The 21812-nt window shown below is 37.1% G+C and overlaps 1 protein-coding gene across 15 annotated transcripts in view; it reads right to left on the reverse strand.

Moving 5' to 3' along the window:
* Positions 1-21812, reverse strand: part of nrcama (neuronal cell adhesion molecule a) — a 77549-nt gene that overhangs the window by 45372 nt on the left and 10365 nt on the right. For 13 of the 15 annotated variants that reach the window (XM_055191415.2, XM_055191420.2, XM_055191411.2 and 10 more), the window contains exon 2: positions 5299-5371. The exons of 1 other annotated variant lie outside the window; for it this stretch is intronic. The gene's annotated coding sequence lies outside the window, so the exon portion shown is untranslated. Of the gene's footprint in view, positions 1-5298; positions 5372-9436; positions 9573-21812 lie in introns of those variants that run through there. One more of the 15 variants, XM_055191406.2, reaches the window with a different exon arrangement.

The raw sequence follows: 21812 nt of genomic DNA on the forward strand, positions 1-21812 counted from the left end.
ATATATACCTATAAACGACGTTTTAAGCACAAAAAAGTTGCATTGCTGTTTTTAGGATTTTATCAAAAATAGCTTAAGTTTGTGTTTCAAACATGAACAAAGATTTTACGGGTGTGAAACGACATGAGGGTGAGTAATGACAATATTTTCATTATTGGGAGAACTATCCCTTTAAGAACACTAATAAAAATATTTTTATGAAATCCAAGATCTTTCAGAGCCACCATAGATGACAAAGCAACTTACAACTTTTAAGGCGCACAAAGACATAGTTAACATAGTCCATTTAATCCTCAGTTCATGAAGCGACAAGAATACTTTTTGTGCTCATAAAGTCAGTCTCCGATGTGTATTTATGAAAGCACCACATGCATGCGTTAAACACTAGCGTCCTTCATCAGCCATAGATATATATGCATGCATAGATGCCTCATTCGACTGTTCCTAGACGTGTCCGCCAAGCAGCCACCAATGGAGCTTCTATGTAAATATATACCTATAAACGACTTTTTAAGCACAAAAAAGTTGCATTGCTGTTTTAAGGATTTTATCAAAAATAGCTTAAGTTTGTGTTTCAAACATGAACAAAGATTTTACGGGTGTGTAACGACATGAGGGTGAGTAATGACAATATTTTCATTATTCGGTGAACTATCCCTGTAAGATCACAAATTAAAAAAAATGATGAAATCCAAGATCTTTCAGAGCAATCATAGACGGCAACGCAACTCACAAATTTTAAGGCCCACAAAGACATAGTTAACATAGTCCAATCAATCTTCAGTTCATGAAGCGACAAGAATATTTCTGCGACGGGTATTCACAAAAGCACCACATGCATTTGTTAAAAACTTCATCAGCCATAGATATATATGCATGCATAGATGCCTCATTCGACCACTCCTAGACATGTCCACCAAACAGCTACTAATGGGGCGTCTATGTAAATATATATCTATAAACAACCTTTTAAGCACAAAAATTCGCATTGCTATACTTGGGATTTTATCAAAAAAACTTGGTTTGTATTTCGAACATGAATAAAGGTCTTACGGGTGTGAAACGACATGACGGTGAGTAATGACAAAATTTTCGTTATTGGGTAAACTATCCCTTTAAGAACACAAATAAAAATATTTTTATGAAATCCAAGATCTTTCAGAGCCACCATAGATGACAAAGCAACTTACAACTTTTAAGGCGCACAAAGACATAGTTAACATAGTCCATTTAATCCTCAGTTCATGAAGCGACAAGAATACTTTTTGTGCTCATAAAGTCAGTCTCCGATGTGTATTTATGAAAGCACCACATGCATGCGTTAAACACTAGCGTCCTTTATCAGCCATAGATATATATGCATGCATAGATGCCTCATTCGACTGTTCCTAGACGTGTCCGCCAAACAGCCACCAATGGAGCTTCTATGTAAATATATACCTATAAACGACGTTTTAAGCACAAAAAAGTTGCATTGCTGTTTTTAGGATTTTATCAAAAATAGCTTAAGTTTGTGTTTCAAACATGAACAAAGATTTTACGGGTGTGAAACGACATGAGGGTGAGTAATGACAATATTTTCATTATTCGGTGAACTATCCCTGTAACATCACAAATTAAAAAAAATGATGAAATCCAAGATCTTTCAGAGCAATCATAGACGGCATCGCAACTCACAAATTTTAAGGCAGACAATAGTTAACATACTCCATTCAATTTCAACGAGAATACTTTCTGTGCTCATAAAGTCAGTCTCCGATGTGTATTCACGAAAGCACCACATGCATGTGTTAAACACTTGCTTCCTTCATCAGTCATAGATATATATGCATGCATAGATGCCACATTAAACCGCTCCTAGACGTATCCGCCAAACAGCTACTAATGGGGCTTTCATTACTGGGTGAACTAAACCTTTAAATTGTTCTGTGGGTCATAATAAATTGAAATGAGCAAGTTATAACCCAACACTCTATTTGAAATAGTGTTCAAATAATACAGGGAATGGCGCTTTTGTCAAGCTCTCAAAAAGTACTATGGAGCATTAAATATTTAGAGAGAATTCGGGAATATCCTGAAATAATACGATGGCTCCTGAAGGCTGAGAGTCATAGTCTGACATCACTCTCATCTTTTGTCCAAGCACATGTGTTGCTGTAGGGGGGGGGGGATCATTATGTTTTATTTAACACTGGTTGTAATAAGCTCTCAAGCGTCTTAAAATCTGTTGATCTGTATAATCCACCTCTGCTGTTCTCCTGGGTGATATCTATACATGGGGGGTGGGCCACATGTTTCATTAAAGGTCTCATCCCGACGTTAGACCATGAGATTGTAATGCAGGCTTATTTGTATTCTGAAGAGGACTTTTAATGATGCAGAAAATATAGATAAAGGTCATAACAGTCAGATGAGGATCTCACTACTAATCGGTCTTAAACTGCTCACTCACAGAGTCATTTAATAAGATGAAGCGAATCAATGAATCATGAAACGACTCATTCGCCCACTGAACCATAAGTCATTTCTTTGGATCATGAATTTTTACTGTGTTAAACTACTGTGTTAAGGTTTGTGATATATATATCACATCTAAACCTGTCATGTTATTAAATTGTATCCATAATGCACACTGATTCCCACAAATCTCATCTGAAGCTCTACAGGAGGAAAGTAAGGGCTGGCTCTCACTATCTCTGCTCCATCTGTTATAGATAAGCTGTGGTCATCTGTCCACATGCTGTATGTGGGTGAACCAGAGATTTTACAGTATGTGATGATATTACTGCCATTAACAGAGGTAAAACTGTGTGTCAGAGTTTATATAATACCTACAATAGAATTTATCCCTTTCATCTATGGTTAAAAAGCCAAATTTTTAATAAAGAAATGTTGAAAGGGACTGCCCCCCCCCCCAAAAAAAAAACAGAGCTACTCAGTCATGACCATAACATTCAAGTAAATGGGGGCCATTTGGGCTGTCAAGACCCAAAAGACCCAAATCTATATGACTTGTGCGCCATATTCCCAGTCTTTTAATGATGTGTGAGAAATAGGGCTGTCACAATGATTAAATAATTGTAAAAGTAATCTGATACTGTCTCGTTTATACAGGCGCTGCAGCTCCCCCTTGTGTTTTTTCAAGAGATGTGCAATCATTGCGGTGATGTGAAATCATCGCAATGAGGTCAAACAATCGCAATGATTTCAGATCACCGCAATGATTGCACATCTCTCGAAAAAACACAAGGGGGAGCTGCAGCGCCTGTATAGACGGTTTCATCGGACGCACGTGATACACGTCTGGATCCGAACTTTACTTCGAGTTTCGTTTTTTTTAATGGTCTGACTAGTTGCTACTGATCTCTTGAACAAAGCCTCGTCAAAAATAACAAATGTTTTGGTTTCCTAGGTAATCTATGTGTTGTTTTTTTGCTTGTTATATAAATAAACTATGTTTAAAGTACTTTGTGGTTATTTATTTTTAGCGGAGTTAACCATAAGTTAGGTGCGGACCTTGTTTATGTTGTTACTGCTGAAACCGTCTATAAACGAGACAGTATCAGATTACTTTTAAATATGCGTTATGTGTATTAATATTTACTGCCAGGTAAACCTTGCAAAAGATTGAATTTAAATAATCACAACAATGTGTGAAAATTATTGAATAAACAAAAAAATGTATGAGAATTAAATGTCAAAGCAACAAAACAGACAATTAATCGTCAATAATCGCCAAAGCCCTAAAATAGGCAATTAATCGCCATTATCGTCACAATATATTAGACAATTAACAGTCAGCCAATTGTCATAACCGTGAGTGAGAAACAGACTGAAATCATAATGTAAGTGTAAAAAAATTTTGCTGGTTGCCTTAAACCAATTCAACTTAAAAATATTAGTTGACTAACTTTTTTACACAACTTTTTTGAGTTTACTAATATTTTTAAGTTTTTAAGGCAACCAGGTAACCTGTTTTTTAAATCTTTTTTTACTTTTACATTGAAAATGTCAGTTTTGGTCACCATTCACTTTTATTGTATTGTTGTAAATACTGTAACTTATTTTGTGCTCAACAGAAGAAAGAAAGCCAAGGTTTCTTACAAGAAATAAGGATGAGTAATTTCATTCTTGAGGAAACTGTTTCAATCCAAACTGAAGGGCAATAAAACCTCACCATGATTCATCCAGAGAATGTGGCTATTAGTCCAGCAAAACACAAACCCCAAATGCGTATGACAATATTTGTCAAAAAAACAACTTCCCAGCAGAAACCTTAATCATGCCCACGCACATGGCACGAGATCACGGTCTATTTTATCTGCTTTTTACTACAAATCTAGGCTGAGCTCTGGAGCGAGCTGTAGATCTTTGCATTAATACCACCAGACGTATAGTTCATAGTAAAGCCCAGCAGGGTTCATCATTAAAGAGCATCACATTTAAGTATTTTCAGTTGAAATTATTTAAACACACACATTTCATAGACTGTAAATACAATACATTTTTAACTTTTCAATTAGTGGTGGTCAAGCGATTAATCGCGATTAATCGCATACAAAAAAGTGAGTGTCTGCATAATATACAGTATATGTGTGTGTACTGTGTGTAATTATTATGTATATATAAATACACAGACATTCATGTATGAATTTAAGAAAGATTTACAGTTGCATATGAAAATAATGCAATCTGTGAATAACCAACTTGGGTGTGCATTATTAATTATCTTACAATTCAACGGCACGTCGTCAATTATTCCTTACATATATTTAATATACATTTAAAATGTAATATATTAATAAAAATGTCCTTAAATGTATATATGTATATTTGTGTATTTAAATATATATAATATTTTTTGTAGAATTTAGATTTTAGACTGATCATGTATATTATGTCCTTCCACATGATAACAATCTGTCTGACAACATTGCTATCAAAGTCTGCTGTTAGTGATGATGATGTTTGTAAGCAATATGCATAATATTTGTGTTCCATTACTATAAATTGTTAAACAAGTAGTCTTCCTTTAACTCAACTGGTAAAGCATGGTGCTTGTAATCTCAAGGTCATGGAAATGCACAAACTGATACAATGTATACCTTGAATGCAAGTCGCTTTGAATAAAGACGTCTGCGGCATAATGCAAATGTTTGTTTTGCTAAAGTAAAAGCTTTTTATATTAAAGCCTCTGTGAAAGGATGTTAACACTGAATCATCCTCATTAACTTTAAAACACTGAAATGGAAAAAGTGCAAACAGACATAAAGTAGCATCAAGCGAGCAACACTTTACCTGTTTAGGAGTGTTTTAGTTAGCGGATCCTCCCGTTTCAACCAGACGTCCACAGCTCAGGTGTACAGTAAAGCTGTAAAACACAATGAAATTAATAAATGGGAAACTCTAATATGATGAGCTGAATCATCAAATGTTAAAAAAAGGCACCATGACTCTCTGTACTTAAAGGGACAGTACACTCAAAATGAAAAGTAAGTTTTTTTTACACTTAAAGGCACAATATGTAGGATTTAACCACTTGAGGTCGCATTTTAAAAACAATTACAAAAGCAAAAGCTTAATGATGTTATGATGCTGGGATCACACCAGACGCGTTTGAGGCGTGTAGTTGGACGCTTGAACATTTAGAGTGTACTCGCTTCATTCGCGTGTGAAATTCTAGTCATAGGTGGAAATTCACATCATGGGAGGGGCTTCTGCCCGCTCGCTTCCTGTAATCATTTCACTTTCATGGCATGCTCCTGGTTTCAACCAAAGTTCAAATTTGCAACGCTCAATTCGAGCAATTCGAAATCGCGTCTACAACACCGCGCTTAACGCCTCATTCGCGCCGCGAGACCTCCAGACGAACGTCAACACATTTTTACATTGACTTAACATTGAAATCACTTGCGCTTTACGCCTCTACCGCGGCTGGTGTGAACATCTTTGGATGTATGAAATTCGCTAATCATGTTCAAGGTCATGAATTAATTTTGTATTACTTGTACGTTTGTACGCATTATTTTTTGCCATTGTTATGAACAACGTGCGGAAATACTTCACTGACAGACAACAATGACAGAGACAAGCCATTTTTTTAAATGGGGATAAATAAGTACACAACTGCATGAAATATATCCCAATTTGCAAATGATTTTTGAATATTTTGTTATAAAAATCTTACATATTGTGCCTTTAAGCTCATAATTCACTTTTATACCCTTGTGATGTTTTGAATCTGTACAAGTTTGTTTTTCTTCAAAAAAGATCTGTTTCTTTTCCATGCAATTACAGTGAATGGGGGCTGGAGCTTTGAAGCTTCAAAAATGAGTCAAAGAGAACAAAAGTAGATCTTATACAACTCAACTCATGCACTATACTGAGAAGTCAAACTGGAGCTCTGTGTGAGTAACAGACTGATAATTAAGCTGTTATTCACTAAAAGTAAGTCATACATATTTGAAACCACATAAGGGTGACTTTTCCAGAACAAAAAACACAGATACACACAAAACATAAGGACAAGTGCTGACAACAAGCTTACCGTAGCATCTATTAAAAGCACGCAATCCCAAAAACAAGTTGGTCTTTGCCCCAGTGGGATATTAAAAAATATATATTGCTTCAGTGTAAACACATGTCTTAAATCAGCAGTGAGCGTGACAGGGGGACCTGCTTTCAGCAACACCCCTCTTATCACCTCTATATCACACGTGCTGCTTCATGGAAGTGCATATATTAGTGCTTTCCCCCGAGACGCACGCATTCATTTCACATTAACAGAAACACGCGGGTTAACTCTGCCTCCCCACACGCTTTGATGCGAGAGCGACCACAAAGGCGCAGCGAGGGAGAGCCGTGCTGCTTTGCTTTATTGTTTTCTGATTTTAAAGCAAACTGTGGAAATCTCTGACCGCTCATGAAGCTGTCGCCAACAGCTGCTGTATCACAGAGAGACAGAAAGAGAGAGCAACGAGCATTAAAAACAGAGAAAAATTACACTAACTACCTCCCACCTCTCAGAGCGGACCTGAGGCGTTGTCATGGAGACAGGCCGCATGCCGGGATGGTGGAGAGAGAGAGAGAAAGAGAGAGAGAGAGAGAGAGAGAGAGAGAGAGAGAGAGAGAGAGAGAGAGAGAGAGAGAGAGAGAGAGAGAGGGGTTCTGAACACTGTATCGAATGTTTAGAGACAGATCTAAAAATTCATCATCATCTATATAATATATCATCTATCTTTTTATCTATCTGTCTGTCCTCCATCAGTTTATGTATGCATATACAGTAGACAGCTCTATATGTCTGTCTATCTATCTGTCTGTCTGCCTATCAGTCTATCTGCCTATCAGTCTATCTATCTATCAGTCTGTCTGTCTATCTATCTGTCTTTCTATCAATCTGTCTATCTATCTATGCACACATATAGAGTAGACAGCTCTGTCTGTCTGTCCTCCATCAGTTTATCTATCTATATACTTATACATCAGACAGCTATATCTGTCTGTCTGTTTGTCAGTCTATATATGCACACATATACAGTAGACAGCTATATCTGTCTGTCCTTCATCAGTTTATCTATCTATGCATGCATATACAGCAGATAGCTCTATCTGTCTGTCTGCCTATTAGTCTTTCTGTCTTTTAGTCTGTCTGTCTGTCTGTCTGTCTATCTATCTATGCACACATATACAGTAGACAGTTCTATCTGTCTGTCTGTCTGTCTGTCTGTCCTCCATCAGTTTATCTATCTATGCATGCATATACAGCAGATAGCTCTATATGTCTGTCTGTCTATCAGTCTATCTGTCTGTATATCAGTCTATCTGTCTGTCTGTCTGTCTGTCTATCAGTCTATCTGTCTGATTGTCTATACGTCTGTCTGTCAATCTGTCTATCTATCTATGCACACATATAGAGTAGACAGCTCTATCTGTCTGTCCGTATATTCTCCATCAGTTTATGTATCTATGCACGCATATACAGCAGACAGCTCTATCTGTCTGTCTGTCTGTCTGTCTGTCTGTCTGTCCTCCATCAGTTTATGTATCTATGCACGCATATGGAGTAGACAGCTCTATCTATCTTCCTGTCTGTCTGTCTGTCTGTCTGTCTATCTATCTATGCCCACATATACAGTAGACAGCTCTATCTGTCTGTCTACCTGTTTGTCTGTCTCTCTGTCAATCTGTCTATCGATCTATGCACACATATAGAGTAGACAGCTCTGTCTATCTGTCTGTCTCTCTATCCTCCATTAGTTTATGTATATATGCACACATATACAGTAGACAGCTTTATCTGTCTGTCTGTCTGTCTGTCTGTCTGTCTGTATTCCATCAGTTCATGTATCTATGCACGCACGTATACAGCAGACAGCTGTCTGTTTGTCAGTCTATCTGTCTGTCTGTCTGTCAATCTGTCTATCTATCTATGCACACATAGAGTAGAAAGCTCTATCTGTCTATCTGACTGTCCTTCATCAGTTTATGTATCTATGCACGCACGCATATACAGCAGACAGCTCTATCTGTCTGTCTGTTTGTCAGTCTATCTGTCTGTCAGCCTGTCTATCTATCTATGCACACATATAGAGTAGACAGCTCTATCTGTCTGTCTGTCTGTCCTCCATTAGTTTATATATCTATGCACACATATACAGTAGACAGCTCTATCTGTCGGTTTGTCTGTCTGTCTGTCTGTCTGTCTGTCTGTCTATCAGTCTGTCTGTCTGTCTGTCTGTCTGTCTGTCTGTCTGTCTGTCTGTCTGTCTATCAGTCTGTCTGTCTATCTGTGCACATATAGAGTATACAGCTCTATCTGTATGTCTGTCTGTCTGTCTGTCTGTCTGTCTGTCCTCCATCAGTTTATGTATCTATGCACACATATACAGTAGACAGCTCTATATGTCTGTCTATCATTCTATCTGTCTATCTGTCTATCTGTCTATCTATCTATCTATCTATCTATCTATCTATCTATCTATCTATCTATCTATCTATCTATCTATCTATCTATCTATCTATCTATCTATTTATCTATCTATGCACACATATATAGAGCAGACAGCTCTGTCACATCAGCACACACAAGTTAAAAAATAAACAAATGAACACAAACACAAATCTGTCTGTTTTTCTTAGAAGAAAGGTGATAGCAGGTGTGTACCATTCACAAGACATAAACAAAATGCTATTTGCTCTCGTTTTCATGCAGTCACACCACCCGAGTCAAAAAGGTGAAAGGAAATAGTTTACCCTGAAGGTTTAACTTTCACCCACATGGTGTGGGAAACCTTCAGGAATAAATTTACCAAAATACCTCCAAACAAAACTCTAACAACCCAACAACTGCAAAATCGCATGTCACACATAAGAAACAAAGGGTATGTGTGCAGAAAATAATTGTATATATTTTAACCAACCAGAATATGATTACCTTAATGCTGTGGTCATTCAATATCATTCCTTTCCTGATGACGGTAGGTACCAAAAGTGCATGCTGCAAACATCCCCTGTGGTTCCTGAAGTGCGTGTGTGGCCAGTGAATGCTCTGACAGCCGGCTGCCTCGTACACACACAGACACACGCTCATACATCTACACAAGCGCTCACTCGTCCCTCCGTGCGCCCACCCCCATGTCCCTGCCTACTAACTCGGGGAGATTAACACACCCCTTTGTACGGGGACAAAGGGGGTTAATGCATTTCCTGGTGCAAAACCGAAAGCATCCACAGAAACTGAGAGATGGAGAGAAGGACAAAAATAGAGAGAGAGAGAGAGAGAGATAGAGCAAGGCTGAGAAAGAGAAAGAGAAGAGGAAAATGAGATCTCTTTAATATTTCAATAGTTTCTCTTGGAGAACAATGAGACCAAATAGTGCAAATGGAGACTGAGAAGTACTTCTCATATGTTTGCCTGAAACTAACAATCTGACAAAAATCTCAAAAAAATATATATATACTTTTGCGATATGAACATTTGCAATATAATGGTAATCTTGCTATATTGTGCAGCCCTATTTAAGAATTTTCATTCATGATCCCTTTATTAAACGTTCAGAATCGCAGATGTGCAGAAGATCTCAATTAACCTCAGACTGCAGAGCTTCCGCATTTAACCGACAAAAGCGTCAATCAACACACTGACTGAAGAGCCTGGGGCACAGATTAAACTCATTTCTGCTGATCTGAGATCAGTTCAAACCAAAACCATTGGAAACAACACCATTTTAGATTAACATCAATAGGCATTTATCTCAATATTGGGTTAGACAAACAGATTTGGACTTCATTAGTCTGTCTACAGTGTCCAATAAAAGTCATGATACAAATGCGTAGCTCTATGGCAACCAGATGATCCTAAATTGAGTAATTATGATTTTACACCCCTCTGTGCTTATGACACTACATTCAATGCTGACATAATGAGTCGTTTCGGGTCACTTAAAACGATCCGAGCATCTGTTTACGTCATTACAATTATATTAGAAGCGGTTGTAAAAATTGTGACAAAGTGTAATTTTTACCATTTATGAGACGGTTAGTTCCAGTTCTTGATTCTGATTGGTCGATAGCTGTGCTTTATTTACGATTAATAACAGCTATGACCGATGCACCCAATGATTCTGCAACGTTACATATGTGAAACAGTCGGTCAAAGACTTTTCCATTTTACTACATGAAATTTGCGTTGATGCATATTTTTTGCTTTAATATTTGTATTGTGTGGTGGTAACCATTTTATAAAAGCAATAAGGTACCCAAGGTGCTGTATTGTGAATAAGTCACGACTCAAGGGGTTGCACAATGCAACGGGGTTAACAATGCCCTTCAGCCGTTACATAATTATTCCACAATACAGCACAGCATCGAGTATCTTATTGCTTACTTATGCATTTGACAGACGCTTTCATCCAAAGCAACATAAAGTGCATTCAATCTATGCATGATATCAATAAGTGTGTTTCTTGAAATTAAGTACTACCAGTTTCAGAATATAAAATACAGTGGATGCACCAATATGATAAAAGTAACACAAAACACTGTTTACCAACTCAGAAAGTAAAATATTCAGAAAGATCATCGCATGTAGATACAGTCTTGAGTATATATGCACAGAGAAGAAAGCACCAGGTCAGCTCTCAGCTTTAATTTACCCTGTCTGAGAGTTAACATCCGTCACATTGGGGTCCCGCACGCACACAAATGTCCAAATGCTGGAGAGTTTCACAAAAGGACACGGAGAGGCCTTTTCACACAGTAGATTTAGCACACACCAGCTGGGCTTTCGGCACTTTTGAGAACTCTGTCATTTCCACTTCAGCTATCTAGACAACCAAAGGATATAATGACTCAATAGTAAAGAAAGTTGAAATTAATTGTAATTTCAGGTTGATTAAACTTAAAAAATTAAGCGCAACATGGATGTTTTACACATGGACACAATTCCCGCCAGATTTCAAATATAATTAGAAAAGAAACAAAAGATTTGTTTTCCTTTATAGTTTTCAATGTCTTCTGTAAAACTATAGGCCAGATTTACTAAATGGGGCAAATTAGCATAAGAGCGCAATTCCAAAAAAGCGCTGATGGGAGTGGTAATATCTGCGGGTTATTTACAAAAAAACGAGCAAATTAAATAACAAAGACGATGCTGATTTCCAAAATGACAACGTAATCTACTAAGAGCAGCGCAAATTAATTCAGGGTCGCAAAAAAGCAGAGCTGTAGGGTTTGAAAGGGGACTTCTGTTAAGGAAAATATGTCACCTGGCAGTGAACTTTAAAATGTATCATTTTGCAGGTATTATTTATGCTTTAACAGCAACATTAAGAGCTCGTTATAGTTGTGCGTAGGTCGTACGTAGTAGCCGCAACGGCGGTTTTCATTTATACTTTTGCGTCGTCATCCGCGTCAACGCGCAAACACACGCGCAGACCGCTGGTAGGCAGTATCCACGCATGTAACCACAGTAGCAGCATGACTTTCAAAGAAGAAGCTTGGCAAGTTAACCCACAAACGAAGAAGAAACAGCAACTTGTTGTGTATAATTTGAGAAGACCAGCAATGATGGAAGTAAATAAACAGCGACTTTTGTTGCAGTTTGAGTTAAATCACTCAACTTGGCTCATCTTTGTTTTTACCATCGCAAACGGAAATACTTATCACACAGTTTTTTTACCTGACCAGAGGGGTTCTGGTGGACCAATCACAACACTTGCGGTCTGCGTAGAACTGACGCATTGTTAAAAATTTTGCGAGGTGCACGTCAGGCTACGCAGAGCTACTCAAAGGCTACGGATAACTTACGGCGTAGATCTTAAGCACGACTATAAATCGGGTTTTACACACTAACTAAAGTTTAAAAATTGGATCAGGAAGAATGTGACCTATAAGACTTGATACCAGTCATAACACACGCGCAAACATAAGTAAATCATGTTGCGTAAATCATTTAAATAATCTCCTCCCAAAACATTTGTGCCTAAAAGGGAAACTCCTAGAAATGCATATGCAATAAGGTCAGTCGAAAAAATAACTAGACCACACCTTTACAGCTTTTTCCTCCACTGCATGTCTTTAGTAAATCCCAACAGACGTAATTTAACGACAAAATGATGGTTTGCGCTGGCGCAAGCTGTTAGTAAATCTGGCCCTAAATATTCTACAAAATATGTATATAAAAATATTTGGTAATACTTTACAATAAGGTTGGATTTGTTAACATTAGTAAATGCATTAACTAATATGAACTAACAATGAGCAATTTAGCATTTATTAATCTTTCTTAATGTAATTTTGATTTAAATAAACCCAAAAATGTGATTCTTAATAAATCCATTGATGAAACTTGTTGCGTTAAAAAATAAGTAAGCAATTTCCATACTGTAACTTATCCTGTAACTTAACACATATGCAACAACATACGTCAAAACAACCTTGCGTACCAGAGGATATGTAACAGTATGGAAATTGCTAACGTAAACCCAACGGGTTTCCTAAATTTTTTAAAGTAAAGTCAACTAATCATTTTGTGTAGAATCATTGTTTGTTTATGTTAGCTAACGCAATTACTAATAGTAACAAATCCAACATATAACATACAATAATTATTATAAACAAAGCACGGCAAAAAATAAATGGTCTACATACAAAAATAAATGGTCTACATATTTGGTTATATATAAAATCATAACTATAGGAAAACAATGCATGCAAAAATAAACCAAAGACAAAACGCTATAAAATGTTAACTAAATTTACTTGTTTTGTTATAGAAACAAAGACTTTACAGTTATACGGTTTTTATTAGGGGTAAATGTTGGTATGATGTCCCCTACAGAGGGCACACTGCACAATGACAGAGTGTCATTTGATTTTTATGTAAATTTTGTGGTTTGAGCAAAGGCCACATGCCAAGAGAAATATAAAATATCTGTAGGGTTCCCCAGACGTCCTTCTGTCTGTCTAGGATTTAATGGAATCAAAAATATGCAACAAAACCAGTGGCATAACATTGCATTGCATAAATGAATCCTAAAGGATCATAATGGTTTGCTAGTCATCCAATAACTTTATTATTATTTTAACCAAATTCAAGTTCATTTGGCCTAGAAGTGGGTTACTCATACTGTAGCTGGACAATACCGGGTCTACAGTAAACCTAGACGTTGAAATGACGGCTATTGCTTGCTGGGAGTAAAGAAAGCTTACTGGGAGTGATTCATCTTTCTCTGGTAAGGTCAATGTGCATTTAAGATAATTTCTTCATATACACTGCTTGATGCCTGCACTTATTAACACACTAATCTGTAGATTTGTATGTAATCCAGATAACTCTTGGGTTTACACGAATTGAACAATGACAGCAGAACTCAGTTCACTGCAGTCTTATCCGGCAGCTCTACAGTATTTTTTTCTAACCCCCTCACCAGTTGTGGAAATCACACAACATCATTCCCATGGACACCCACCACGGCAACGGTGACCATCAAAGATGGAGCCACCCGATGACCCCGAGCCTCCAGACATAAAGGCCGCACTCCAGAGAGAAACTAATCTTGTGTAACGCACAATGAGCGAGCAGGGAAAGAATAAACGAAAGTAAAAAAGAGAAAGCTAATGAGAAGCAAATTCTTCAAACAAGCTGGTGGTAATAAAAATGAAAGTGGGTGAGCGATGATGAAACTATAGGTTGGTATTTCAGTCTGAGTGGAGCTATACATCTGATGGATGAGAAAGAAAAACTCAGAAAAGACTCGTGTGATGCTATTATTAGCCCCACCGGAGGAAAGGGATTTCTTTTTGAGCCAGTAACTCGGCTGGTTGAGAAATCTACTCAAGAGCTCCCTGAGGCTTGGGAATCAAATCGGGTCCTGTTGAGTCTCACATGCCCTGTGAACAAAGTCCTGTACCAAATTGTGCCACTCTTTACAAAAAATGTATTTAGTTTCTTTATTAAGTTATGTTTTACTTTTTGGTAATCCACTTCTACTCGAATTTATACTCGACAGCAGTTGGGGAAAGTTACTTTTACAAGTAATGCATTACAATATTAAGTTACTCCCCAAAAAAGTAACTAATTACTTTACTTAGTTACATTTCATGGAAAGTAATATGTACATTACTTTTAAGTTACTTTTGCGTTACATTTTCTTACTTGGCTGAGGCTTGATCTCTTTTTAGGCCTTGCAGGTATTTTTTATGATCGCAAAAATGTCAAGCACTGGCCTGCCATCTCCGTTTTTGACTCAAACTGTTCCCAGTTTAGGCGCACGGAGTGCGTAATTCTACGTTAATATGTTAAATTTATTTCAGTACATTATTTTATCTTTAAATTGAATTAATTAAACTGAAAAGTAACTCGCATTACTTTTTAAAAAAGTAACTCAAATATTAATGTATACATTTATAAAGTAATGCGTTACTTTACTCGTTACTTCAGAAAAGTAATATTATTACGTAATTCGCGTAAAAATGTAAATACACATACAAGTATATACACATACAAGTATATACACATACATACATATCCATATATAGTGATATAGTGTCAGTAAATCACAAAAAAATGACTCAAGCTGGGTTTTCACAGACTGTGTCACATATACCGTATAGTAATATAGCTAATGTTTTAGTTAACTAGAACTGTAGTTAACTATATAGTGGCCAGACACTCCTCATATCTTGACACGTAGAGGTAACACTATCAAAGTTGCCATAATCTCAAGAAAACAAGACGGAAAACTAACAATGAATGGCCTCTGTGGGTTTCCGTATGTTTGAATGTTTTGCAGTTTGATGACCCACAATTGTAGGACGTTGTCCTTTTCTTGCGAATTAAGAGGTGGTCACACCAGACTTTTTTCGGACGTTGCTGCCAATATGAGCGGGGAGTGTTTCGACCATCTTTTCAGTAGAGAGAACGGTCACACTTGGACGTACCAGTTTTCTATTGGTCACGTCTCCATGTGATACGAAATCGCAGGTCAAAGTTCACCAGACTTAAGCAACTTGTGGTATATCGATCTAACACATTTGCATGCGTATGGAATGAACAGTGACTTTCTACACAACTTGATATTTCCACACAAGATTTCTCACAGTTTTACTTCCACACTTATCTGTGGACAAGTGGCTGGACTCCAGCTGAAACTCTGCCCATTCATTTAGCTCTAATTCAAGAAATCAAGCTTTTCCTCCTCATGTTTTTTGTTTGCGTGGGCGCAACAAAGACAGAAAACAGCACCAAAGTCTAGAAGAGATGTTTATGAGAAATGAATACAAAATGAAGGGGTCATTCACAGGACATCCAACAAAATCTTATGGCAATTCGTATGCATTTTACAAGGTGGCTAATTCCTATGAATTCATACGACCACAATTGTACATTTTTGTACGATTTGTTTTTGCCTCTGTGACGTTGAGGTTAGAGGAATTGTAAATAATGCTGAGATTAAGAAGAAAATAGGCAAATTATGCAGCACATAAATACTAAAAAAAGAACGAAGAAAAAAACTACATCAGTAAAAATGCAGGAACATCACTTATTCAAAAATGCAATTGTTTCAGCAATGATACTACTACTTAAACTATATTTTACTATATAAAACACTAAAAACTCAAATCTTTTACCTCCCAAAAAAATGACAAAAGCATTCGTCCAGAACATAGCAGTATATTAGAGACCTATTTGGCCTTATTTGTATCCAGTCAGGCTTGGGTGGGCAGCATTGTTATTTCCCGGCCATGTGGCCGCCCGGTGAGCGCTTGCCTGTGATCTGACGCCTCTAGCAGTGCACATGCACATGCAAAATGAATGTTCTGTCTTGATTTCCATTAAACAAAGTGGTGTTACTAAACCATCGGTGACCTGAATTCAAATTCACGTTTGTCATGTGGATAGGATGTCATAAATCAAGCCGGACTGACAGCGAGTGAGAGCAGGGATTAAAGGGGTTGAGAGCAGCTACTGTATAGTCCTAAAAATAAGGGGATTTAAATTGCTTTTGTTAGGGTGTATGGTGTAATGATGAACCTGTTATATCCAGGAAACCTTCCTATTGGACTAAAGATTCTTCATAAAGTGTAAAATGATCTTTAGACTATAAACGATTTAAGGAAAGCATGGCGTCAGAAAGCACTTTTGTGCACATTAAAATAAAGTGTAAATGTTTACTCCATGCAGCTGTGAATATCGATATGATATTTGCTGGTTTTGCAGACAAGACTTAAAGGTGCATTGTGTAACTTTTAGAAAATCTATTGAGAGAAGTGTACAAATACCTTACAAAATGAACTGTATTGTTTTTATTATCTTAGAATGAGCCATTTTTATATACTGTATATATGTAATCTCTAAAATGCTTAATATACATGTTTTGCAAAGAGATTAGCATTCTGTGTTTGCAATGTCACTTCCGTTTTTCTTATTGTGGGCTGGTTGTCTATGCCTATTCCCAAAAGCATCGTTAACCAACTACTGTCGTAAGTTACGTCGTTACTGACGACGGTCAAGGATTTGGTTTTTCCCAAAACCATAGTTTCGCCAACATTCGCAAGCTGCATCGCAAACTTGTGTGGTTTGTTGTGGCATTTGTGCGACTGCCCATTTTGTTGTGGTGCGACTTTTAGATTGTGATGCTGCGTGCTGGCGCTGTCCCAGGTTCAGTGATCACTCCAACGTTACATAACCAATCAATTTTAACCATTAAGATCATGAGTTTAATGAAGACAGCAGATTGGCTAAAATTAGCGTCAATCATTACTTGTTGCCGTGCTACATACGTGAAGCGCGGAAATATGAAATGACGAACCGCGAGCATGACGAGAACGAGCCGATTACAGCCAATGTTACTACTGTAATTAATGACGACGATCCGGATTCAAATGCGACTCCAACACCGGAAGATAAGACTTGACGTTAAACCTTTCGGAGAGAGTGGCTTAAAGATTTCGAGTGTCTCTGCTATGAAAATGGCTCAATGTACCTACTGTGTTTACTGTAAATCCTGTAAAACGGCGTTGGTGGCAGAATCAAAACATTTTAAGCGCCAGACGTACCTTGCTTAAACATGGCGAAAGTGCCAAAAACACAAGATGTGTCGTGACAAATGTGTTCATTATTAATGGAGACACCGACCTGTCTGTCAAAGTGTGTTTGATAATGTATGTGCGCATGCGCTGGTGAATGGACATTCGACAAACATCCTTGTGGTCCATGTTGATGTGGAACACGACAATGGTGATGGTATGTTTTTGATGTATTTTTTAAAACATTGCCTATTTAGTAGTAATAGCATCTTGGTAATGCAGTTATCAATACCAATATATATAAGCCTTCTATATTAAGGTCACTTTTGTAATGTCCCAATTAATCAGTGTTTTACGTGTTTGCTAGATTTTCCATTGTAATCTTAATCATGTTACCTGTAATTGCTAAATTATTATTGCTGCTATACTATTTCAACAGCATTTGGGTATTAATTTACGAGTCTATGCAGCAAAAAAAAATTATAATAATAAAATAGAAGACCAAATTTTAAATGCTGGCCATAGGATGTGTAAAGCCCGGTGGTGGTGTTTTTTTTATTTTATAAAATAAATCTATTTACATTGTAGTTGTGGTGCTTTTTAATTTTTGGATGGATGCGCCTACATTTTTGCTGGTGCTCCTAACTCTTTAAAGTTGGGAGCACCAGTGCTACCAAATAAAAAAGTTAATTTTGAGCCCTGTTTTACGTCTTTAAGTTTGTAAACAGAATTAAAGCGCCGCATTTGAAAACTGCGCATGTGAGCAGTCATACGAGCTTTAAGACCCTGGGGAATCCCTGGGAGGAGTGACGTAAGAGGGAACTTGCGCATTAATTGATTATCTTGAAAATAAACAACAGATAACTAAATCACGATAACAAAATCAGTCTTCCGATGCAATATATGTTATTTACAGCAATAATCTGCCATTAAATCGATTTGCACAGATTAATTAGTACTTCACCTCCCACGTGACATCATCAACTATGTTGTTAAACCAACATAGTTCAAACGACGAATGTGCAACAAAGTTACTATACTATGTCGTGACAAGGTAGTTAGTTTCTCCAACTATGCATCGTACTATGTTGGTTCAGCAGCGAGTTACGTTATGGCCAAAAAAAGACGACCACTACTCAGTCCCTCCAGAAAAACGCGATTGTGCGATCGCGCAATATATTGCATAATCAGCCAAAGTCCGCATATTTATGCGGGGCTGCATTTTTTCCAAATATGACGCACTTTCGCCGCATTAATTACATATTTCCACGCACAAAATATGCGGGGCTTGCATGATTTCATAATCTCCGCATTTTCATAGCAAAAAGTCACATATATATTAGCAGAACGTTGAAAAATGTTGCATTTACTTCCCAAAAGCGCAGCCGTGTCCTCTATTGCCATGGGAACGTTATGAAGTGACGTGATTATGTGACGTGAACATCATTGCAGCTTTTGTAAGTTTCCGCAGTTTTTGCAAGTTCCGCAATTTTCGCAAATTCACGCAATTCCATCGCATAAATTGCATAAATATCCCACATATTCCATCGCATTTTTTAAGAAAACGTGCCGCAAAATCAAGGATTTTTGCCCGCAACAATCACAAAAAAACTCCGCGTTTTTCTGGAAGGACTGACTACTTTAGTGGACGGTGCGGTACACTGAAAAGCTAAGCCAGACGACGCTCTGACAACCTTTAAAGTCATCCTGATATTGAAATTAAGTAAATATTTTTGGTATTGTGGTACTTTACTTAACAAATTATCTACTATCACTACTTTCGTTTCATGGCGACTTTAATGAGTAGCTAGGTCTAGAAAGTTTGTTTTACTTTATGGTTTATTGCATTTTATGTGTTTGTATGGTCATTGTACATCACATCGTTTCGACATGTGCAGTCGTAAAGGAGCTTAATGCAAATAAAATGAATAAATGGTAACTACTTTGCATAAAAGTTTAAGCGAACAAAGATTTCCACTGAATTGAAATGTAATAATCAACCTGACTTCACATTTGTTCATTGATTAATTTGATTATACGTAGTGTAAAATTCCTTTCAGAATAACACGTCTTCAAATGCATTCATCTGTCTAAAACTAACAAAAATACCTCTACATAAGGGTTACAAAAACAACCTCAAAGAAAGACATGGTTGGCTTGCTGTTTTTGTTTAAAAAAAGAAAAGCAGAATAAACAAACAGTGTTTGTTGACTTCTGGTCTGAATGTGCAGAGCCCTCGAAAACAGAATGCATAACAGATTACAGGCTTGGCATGTGAAGTAGTGTTGAAGAGCCATTCAAAGTCAATGAAACCCAGTCAGAGCCACTATTTTATAGAGCCTTGGGAAACGTGAAATATACCTGACTAATGAATTAAAAAGCGTATGTTTACATTAAAGCAGGCCGGCAACATTAGTGCAGTCTAAACTAAGATAAATTACTCACTGTTTATGCCATTGGCAATTAAGTTACCACTTACAGTAGAGTCACCTAATGGCCAAAGCTCTCACAATCCGCTGTCTGTTTCAATCAACATCTCTCTTTTTACTGTGGCAGTATCATTCCAGTAAATTCATACATTAGCCAAAAGATGAAACAGCTCTATAAAGTTCTAGTCTCTATAAAGTTTTCTTAAGGTACACTTTCTATAAATTCACCGATTACCAAACACTTCAGTACAAGCATCCAATGAATTTGCTCTAAATCATTGAAAAGATTTACAGCAGTAAATTGCTTTGAAGTTAACATGAAACGACATTCACAACCTTCTTTGCTTTTGTACTGTGGCCTTTTAAGAATAAACAGAATATACAATGAGAAAACAATTGATAGTGGCAGCTGATTGTCAGGACTACACAAGAGCACGCTGACCTATCAACAAAGTTTTTTTTATCAAATCTATTACATATTGCTGTACTTTAATATCAACATTAAAGGAATAGTCTACTCATTTTCAATATTAAAATATGTTATTACCTTAACTAAGAATTGTTGATACATCCCTCTATCATCTGTGTGCATGCACGTAAGCGCTGGAGCGCGCTGCGACGCTTCGATAGCATTTAGCTTAGCCCCATTCATTTAATGGTACCATTTAGAGATAAAGTTAGAAGTGACTAAACATATCAACGTTTTTCCTATTTAAGACGAGTAGTTATACGAGCAAGTTTGGTGGTACAAAATAAAACGTAGCGCTTTTCTAAGCGGATTTAAAAGAGGATCTATATTTTATGGCGTAATAGCACTTTTGGGAGTACTTCGACTCGCCTGAAAAGTCCGCTCCCCTTCTCCCTCTCATAATGGGAGAGGGAGGGTGTTACTGCGCCGAGTCGAAGTACTCCCAAAAGTGCTATTATCTCAGACTGTGTTCACACGAATCAGATCTATTTGAACTGAAAGCGCTCACTGTCTGTTGGTAAGGGAATAAGGGCTGGAGCTCATTTGCATTTAAAGGTACACACGTTAAAAGAGCACTTTTGCTCCCACCCAAATTTGAAACAGAAAGAGACACTTTCTAGGCACACCTGAGTCTTATATTACATCTTGTACAAATTTAAAGGCACATTATGAAAGTTTTCGCCACCAGAGGTGGCATTTTCAAAACAATAACATAGGTGAAAGCATAACCTTCATAGCGTTATGAAGGAGAGTAGAAGATGGAAGATGTCGTTTTCACCATCCAGAGCCATACGTAATTCACAAGCGAAAAACAAGGATAGCGCGGATATTATGTCATTGATAGGTCATTATTTAAAATCCTTGGTAACAATTGAGATAATGTAAGTACACAACTGCATGAAATATATCACACTGTGCATTGCAAAAAATTACATATTGTGCCTTTAACCAGCATTAAATGACTGATATTCGAAAAGCTGCATTACCTACAGAAGCCTACTGTATAACAATGCCGACATAGCTATTTTTCTCTAATGGTTCATTTTTTTCTCTGCCCACATGGCCTAAATGACATTAGAAAAATATGAAAGTGGTTTCAGGGGGAAAAATTTGCAATGAATTAAAAAAAAAATAAGAATGAAGAAAATACTGGGTCCATTCAACTTGTCACTCCCTAACTAGTTAATATGGTGGTAAGGACATACTAGAAGCCACTGCTATTGAGGCATAATAATGTTGTACTATATTGATCAGTCCTGTTGTATAGCCACACTGAGGTCAAATATAATCGTGAGGTCAATGATCTGTCAATACAGCCAATCTACTGGCTATGATATATTGACTGACTGTTATGTGCAATGAATAAATGGACAATGGATACA

Source organism: Misgurnus anguillicaudatus, chromosome 1 (genome assembly GCF_027580225.2).
Source record: "Misgurnus anguillicaudatus chromosome 1, ASM2758022v2, whole genome shotgun sequence".
Classification (NCBI taxonomy): Eukaryota; Metazoa; Chordata; class Actinopteri; order Cypriniformes; family Cobitidae; genus Misgurnus; species Misgurnus anguillicaudatus.